Below are 6,661 nucleotides of genomic sequence, written 5' to 3' on the forward strand. Positions count from 1 at the left end.
TACACTATGCCACTGTATTTTAGTCTAATGCCGCTCTGACATATTTGAAAATATTCTTAATCCATTCCTTACTTAGATTTGAGTGTATTTTGGGTATATGTTGTGAAACTGTTTGATTATAGTGCCCTGTCGTAGCTAGAAGCACAAGCATTTTGTTACACCCGCAATAACATCTGCTAAACACGTGGATGTGACCAATATTTTTTTCTTTTTTTTAGAGTCAATTTGTTCATTCTGGGAGATAATGGTTAACCAATACCGTAGGATACTGTGTGTTATGTACCGAGTGCAACTCTAGCCCCAGTGTCGTCTGTTAGAAAGACACTACAAGCCGGTGATCCACTGTTAACACTTTCAATGGTGAATAGTTAAAGGCATAACAATGGCGGTTTCGACAAAGACCGTAAACTAAACAGGTGTACCTGGATTTTCCATGATATCCAAAAGGAAAACCTGCTGATCAACTAAACCTGCCAAGTGGCCCATGGGTGAGGTTAGCTGGCCAGTAGCCAGCCATTACAAGGAAGAATTGATAGATTCTTCCAATAAATTCCCCAAAATACTTTATCCAAAATCAGATTTGCCTAATCCATCCAGCCTGATGTTTACATCCTAAATATATTAAGTCTATATGGTTTATTGTGTTACTTGGCTCCAAGTCCAGTGGTTGTTAAATCATTGTAGAGTATGAGATTTGCAAGATAAAGATTTTATTTCAGCTCATGAAACATGGGACCAACACTTTACATGTTGCGTTTATATTTTTGTTGAGTATTGTAGGGGTAGCCTACGGAGTAATTTGGTTTTAAAAATGTGAAACAGGAAGCAAGCAATTGTTACAGGAAAATCACTTCAATAATATCTTCTAAATTGGCGGTATTGACGAGGTTCTCATCTCTCGTTTAATGATGTGTGTGGACACGTGGCCTACATCATAGGGGGGGTTGACACACTTCCAAAGCACAGCAATAATAAGGTAAGCCTGTCTATAATACATATATCTGAATGTAAAATCAGCTCAGAGTTTTGCTCCTCTCTAACCTGATCTTTTAATAACACTTTGGTGATTGGGATGGACTCCCAAGTGGTTTCACGAGCCACACCTTTTGATGGTCTTGACTAGCCTATTTGATTGTATTGGGCAGGACAAAAAGAAAACAGACTATATTGAGAGGAGGGGAGGGTATGCTTGTTTTTTAATCAAATTAAATGAAATGGGAAAACCTTAGTTTTCTATGTTTCTAAATTCGAAGTATACAGGCACCAAAAGCACATTACTCTTGTTCCATGCGCTATGGGCAGTATACGTCACGGCTGGATAGGCTGCGTTTCCGCTGTCAAAACCAGCTTTTGGTTGGTCTTAAATATTTATTTATTTATTTCACCTTTATTTAACCAGGTAGGCTATTTGAGAACGAGTTCTCATTTACAACTGCGACCTTGCCATATGACTACCAGCACTGCCTGAAATTAACACGTTGGATCATGTTTTTAAGGACACACCTCAAAACGGGTGGAAATATTTATCTGAGCACAAGCTGATATAAGACATGTTAATTACCCATCCTTGTGCAAGAGTTTGAAAATAGCAGACTGCTGGCTTTAACAGGTCGAAATTGCATACAAATTTGGGTGTTTGACACTACACTTCCTGGGGGATCCTTAAGGATAATTTAAGGTAGAAAAAATGTCCCTTAAGGTCCCTGTATGAGCTTTAGGATATTATAAGGTTAAAAAAATCTTAAAGTTAATTTAAGAACCTATACTCTGCCATCAGTTTGTTTAAGTTTTGTAGTCTTATTGGTTGCTTTGAAGATATCTTTTTCAAAAGAGGGGTTCGTTTTGGAACAGCCGCCTTAATGCCAGCCGAAAATAGACCCCTGAATGTGCATATGCCTACCTGATGATATGTAGCCGCTGTGTTAAAAAAAACTCAGTGGCTTTCTCTTGAATTCATTGATCAGATACTTCAGTTGTAACTGGTTCTGTTGTGCTACATTTCTACAGTTAATAGGCAACTTTAGCACTGTACCAAACTTGGAACTTTTTTTAACAATAGCCTATATAGAAATAAAAACCTCTCCGGTGATGCAGCATGCACTCATTCGTTGTCATGCTCTGTTGTGGTATTGAAAGATTGTCTCCAGTCGTGTAAAATAATGTAGAACTGCATGAAATGTGTTTCTAAAAGCCATTTATTTTCTCTGACTGCAAATAAGATGCTACACAGTAAAAAGGTGTGTAAAAATGTGTTTTATTTTAACCCAGTATGAGTATTTTCAACACTATGAGGAGTCAATGAGCTCTAGTGTTGGAATTAAATTGGAGTGTAAAATGATACTGTTATATTGAGTCAAATTAACTGAGAAAATGTGACACAACCTGTAGACTAACTTTAACAATATGCAGTCTGGGACCAAATGTTACCTGAAACAGTCTTGAATACAACTATATAGGAGTTTAATATAATGGAGATATTTTCCCTCTTACCCTTGTCCACGGGGGAATGTAGGCTAATGCTTTCTAAAACTGCATATCTAAAGACTGGTCTGTCCTAGGAGTGAGGGTAAATGATAGGCATGTTCTCTGCTATCCACTTTCCTACAGTCAAATGACCAAATCACCCTCTAGCGGCCTCATGGGTGGAATGTTTTAATATTTTTCAGAATTGCATAATTAATTAATAAACATATATATATATTCAGGCTGTATCACATCTGGTCGTGATTGGGAGTCCCACAGGGCGGCGCACAATTGGCCCTGTGTCGTCCGGCTTTGGCCGGGGTAGGATGTCATTGTAAATAAGAATTTGTTCTTAACTGACTTGCCATGTTAAATAAAATACGGTTTTGTAATATTTCAGTCTTCTGTTGTGGTTTGTTCCTTGTCAATCATTGGCTCATTGGTGAAATTAGCATTCAGACAATATCTTGAATTAAATCCATCAAAAACCTTTATTAATGCAATTGCAGACAGAAGTTGACAACAGGAACATAGGACGCATGTTTCAGAGTTCTGCAAAATAGTAAAGGGCCCGTTATTTTATTAAGCCCGAAGTCCAGCCTTAGTGATGTCACTTGCTATGTCATTACCTTCTACTCATGAGACCAAGCCCATGCATACACATCTATACAAACAAGAGTTTCAGTGTTATCTAAAGGATCAGCAGTAAATGTCCACTCCCCAAGTTGATTTATAGTGGAATGTCTGACTAGTCTCTTATCTCATTCACTCTCCTGCAGAGTTGTCTCACAGTCATACATCTCTCAGACCGTTTCTTTATAAGAGGCAGAGACTAGAGTGCTCTCGAGGAGCAACAGTGTGTGAACCTTGTGAAGACTTACAGAAAACGTTTGACCTCTGTCATTGCCAACAAATGGTATATAATAAAGTATTGAAACTTTTGTTATTGACCAAATACTTATTTTCCACCATAATTTGCTAACAAATTCATAAAAAATGATACAATGTGATTTTTCTGGATTTTTTTTTTCTTCTCATTTTGTCTGTCATAGTTAAAGTCTACCTATGATGACAATTACAGGCCTCATCTTTTTAAGTGGGAGAACTTGCACAATTGGTGGCTGACTAAATACTTGTTTTGCCCCACTGTATACATTGCGTACAAAAGGCATGAGGAGGTAGGCGAATAATTACAATTTAGCAGATTAACACGAGTGAGAAATGATCAGATGGTCATGTGCAGGTAGAGATACTGGTGTGCAAAAGAGCAGAAAAGTAAATAAATAAAAACAGTATGGGGATAAGGTAGGTAAATTAGGTGGGCTATTTACTGATAGACTATGTACAGCTGCAGTGATCGGTTAGCTGATGTTTAAAGTTGGTGAGGGAGATGAGTCTCCAACTTCAACGATTTTTGCAATTCGTTCCAGTAACAGGCAGCAGAGAACTGGAGGGAAAGGCAGCCAAATGAGGTGTTGGCTTTAGGGATGATCAGTGAGACACCTGCTGGAGTGCGTGCTAAGGGTGGTGTTGCCATGGTGACCAGTGAACTGAGATAAGGCGGAGCTTTACCTAGCATGGACTTGTAGATGACCTGGAGCCAGTGGGTCTGGCGACGACTATGTAGCGAGGGCCAACCGACCAGAGCATACAGGTCGCAGTGGTGGGTGGTATAAGGTGTTTTAGTATCAAAGCGGATGGCACTGTGATAAACTGCATCCAGTTTGCTGAGTGGAGTATTGGAAGCCATTTTGTAGAGGACATCGCTGAAGTCATGGATTGGTAGGATAGTCAGTTTTACTAGGGTAAGTTTGGCGGCGTGAGTGAAGGAGGCTTTGTTGAGAAATAGAAAGCCGATTCTAGACTTGCTAGGATAGGAATCACTGTCACCACCGATAAATGTACGATAATCGATCATTTCAATAAGCATTTTTCCACGGCTGGCCATGCTTTCCACCTGGTTACCCCTACCCAGGCCAAACTCTCAGCACTCCCTGCAGCAAATTGTCCACCACCCCCCCCCCCCTGCTTCTCGTTCACCCAAATCCAGATAGCTGATGTTCGGAAAGAGCTAACGAATCTGAATCCCTAAAAATCTGCTGAGCTTGACAATCTGGGCCCTCTTTTTCTAAAATGATCCGTTGAAATTGTTGCAACCCCTATTACTAGCCTATTCAACCCCTCTTTCATATCGTCTGAGATCCCCGAATAATGGAAAGCTACAGCGATCACCCCCCTCTTCAAAGGGGGGGGACACTATAGACCCAAACTGTTATAGACCTACTGTATATCCATCCTACCCTGCCTTTCTAAAATCTTCGAAAGCCAAGTTATTTAACAGATCAGACTATTTCGAATCCCACCGTACCTTCTCCACTATGCAATCTGGTTTCCGAGCTGGTCATTGGTGTACCTCAGCCACGCTCAAGGTCCAAAACGATATCATAACCGCCATCGATAAAAGACAGTACTCTGCATGGGGGTGCCACAGAGTTCAATTCTTGGGCCGACTCTTTTCTCTGTATACATCAATAATGTTGCTCTTGCTGCTGGTGATTCTCTGATCCACCTCTACGCAGATGACGCCATTCTGAATACATCTGGCCCTTCTTTGGACACTGCGCTAACAAACCTCCAAACGAGCTTCAATGCCATACAACATTCCTTCCGTGGCCTCCACCTGCTTTTAAATGCTAGTAATATTAAGTGCATGCTCTTCAACCGATTGCTGCCCGCACCCTCCCGCTGGACTAGCATCACTACTCTGGATGGTTCTGACAACTAGAAATACCTAGGTGTCTGGTTAGACTGTAAACTCTCCTTCCAGACTCATATTAAGTATCTCCAATCCAGAATTAAATCTAGAATCGGCTTCCTACTTCACAACAAAGCCTCCTCCACTCATGCCACCAAACATACCTGTAACGTAGTTCGTCTGTTGTTTGAAGAGAGTCAGACCGAAATGCAGCGTGTAGGTTACTCATGACTTTTAATGAAGATAATGCAGTACATGAAATAACTGAAGAAAACTACAAACGAGTGAGACTAATTACAGCCTATCTGGTGACTACACAGAGACGGGTACAATCACCCACAAAATACAACGCGCACTCAGGCTACCTAAATACGGTTCCTAATCCGAGACAACGAGAATCAGCTGACTCCAATTAGGAATCACCTCAGGCAGCCAAGCCTAACTAGACACACCCCTAATAATACACAATCCCAATTAATACAAAACCCAATACGAAACACAACATATAAACCCATGTCACACCCTGGCCTACCCAAACATATAACAAAAACACAAGATACACTGACCAAGGCGTGACAATACCCTCATAAAACTGACTATCCTACCGATCCTTGACTTTGGCGATGTCATTTACAAAGTAGCCCCAACACTCTACTCAGCAAACTGGATGTAATCTATCACAGTGCCATCCGTTTATTCACCAAAGTCCCATATAATACCCACAACTGTGGGTGCTCTCATTGGTTGGCCCTCACTACAAATCCATCGCCAAACCCACTGGCTCCAGGTCATCTATAAGTCTTTACTAGGTTAAAACTTCTTAAGGATGACGCAGAATACAGTCCCCATGCAGGAACATCACTCAGCGGAATTTCAGAGTGCCACCTATAGTTTTTGATAAAACTCAAACTTTCATTAAAATACACATTCAAGGTAGTGAATTAAAGCTACAGTCGTTGTGAATCTATCCACCGAGTCAGATTTGTAAAATGCTTTTCGGCGAAAGCATGAGAAGCTATTATCTGATAGCATGTACCCCAAAATACTGCAACGTCACCTAACACGACATATTTTGTGGTAGACGGCGCTACCCAAAACGCAGAAATAAAATGTAAAACATTCATTACCTTTGACGAGCTTCTTTCTTGGCACTCCTAGATGTCCCATAAACATCACTGTTGGGTCTTTTTTTCGATTAAATCGGTCCATATATAGCCTAGATATCGATCTATGAAGACTGTGTAATCAAGGAAAAAACTGAGTTTGATAACGCAACGTCATTTTTTTTAATTAAAAAAGTCGACGATAAACTTTCACAAAACACTTCGAAATACTTTTGTAATGCAACTTTAGGTATTAGTAAACGTTAATAAGTGATCAAATTGATCATGAGGCGATGTATATTCTATAGCTGTACGTCTGGAAATAATGTCCGGGTAAATC

The sequence above is a fragment of the Oncorhynchus gorbuscha genome, linkage group LG01 (assembly GCF_021184085.1).
Source record: "Oncorhynchus gorbuscha isolate QuinsamMale2020 ecotype Even-year linkage group LG01, OgorEven_v1.0, whole genome shotgun sequence".
Taxonomy (NCBI): Eukaryota; Metazoa; Chordata; class Actinopteri; order Salmoniformes; family Salmonidae; genus Oncorhynchus; species Oncorhynchus gorbuscha.